Genomic DNA, 504 nt, shown 5'->3' on the forward strand with positions numbered 1-504 from the left:
TATAGACGGTCTATTCTGCTAATATTAGTAGAATAACTATTCTGCACACCACTTTCGCACTGCACGCTGAACGCAAGTGCACGTCATTCTTTGAACCAAGTGTGCTGCAGTACTCACACGAGTGAACTTCTCGTCGGAAAAAACTGCACGCGTTATTTTTTCTGTACTGTTTTTGCTCTAGTTTTTTAACTGTTTATCAGAATGAGGCGTGTAATATACTATTGAAAATCTATGGATTAGGCACAACTTCGACATGTTAAACACTTTTCAAAATTTCACACAGTTTAAGAGCAGTTTTGAAATGGTGCGGTGGATGACGAGTGGCAGCGAGCGTTTTTTCGCGTTTGTATCTAAACCGCTTGTCGGAATGAAGCAAATGATACGCCCTTGGACAGATATTGTCGAGGCGCATCTTTTTCATATATAAATCTTTCTCTAATTCGTCACGGTTTAAGAGCGGTTTCAAATTTACGAAATCGCGGAATTCTGTTGTTTAAGTTTTTT

This window comes from Triticum dicoccoides, chromosome 7B (assembly GCF_002162155.2).
Source record: "Triticum dicoccoides isolate Atlit2015 ecotype Zavitan chromosome 7B, WEW_v2.0, whole genome shotgun sequence".
In the NCBI taxonomy this organism is placed as follows: Eukaryota; Viridiplantae; Streptophyta; class Magnoliopsida; order Poales; family Poaceae; genus Triticum; species Triticum dicoccoides.